The sequence below is a fragment of the Brassica oleracea genome, chromosome C4 (assembly GCF_000695525.1).
Source record: "Brassica oleracea var. oleracea cultivar TO1000 chromosome C4, BOL, whole genome shotgun sequence".
In the NCBI taxonomy this organism is placed as follows: domain Eukaryota; kingdom Viridiplantae; phylum Streptophyta; class Magnoliopsida; order Brassicales; family Brassicaceae; genus Brassica; species Brassica oleracea.
Window position 1 is genome coordinate 16,577,247 of NC_027751.1, and position 405 is coordinate 16,577,651.

The following is a 405-nucleotide window of genomic DNA, read 5'->3' on the forward strand; positions in this document are numbered from 1 at the left end:
TCTTATAAATATAATAAATAGACTCTATAATATAATAATTAGTAGTAAAAACACCTATAAACCATGGGTGAAAGTGGGTCAAATCCATGCTCTATCAACTCCCCCAGACTTACCCTTTTACTTGTCCTCAAGAAAAACAAACATGCAGTCTCTCTGAAAGAAGTTTGAAAACAGCAGGGACTCACACAATTTTAAACTTAGAATCATCACCTCTACAATATTGCAATCCACATCTAAGAAGTCCTAATCACAAAAGCACATTATACCATATCCTACCTTAGCAACCAAATTCACTTAGCTAACAACTTAGCAAATCTTGTCTGACATTCCCCTCTACCAACCTCATTTCTTAGCATAAATAAAAGTACATGCTTTACCTTGGGAGTATCGATCACAGGATGCAAG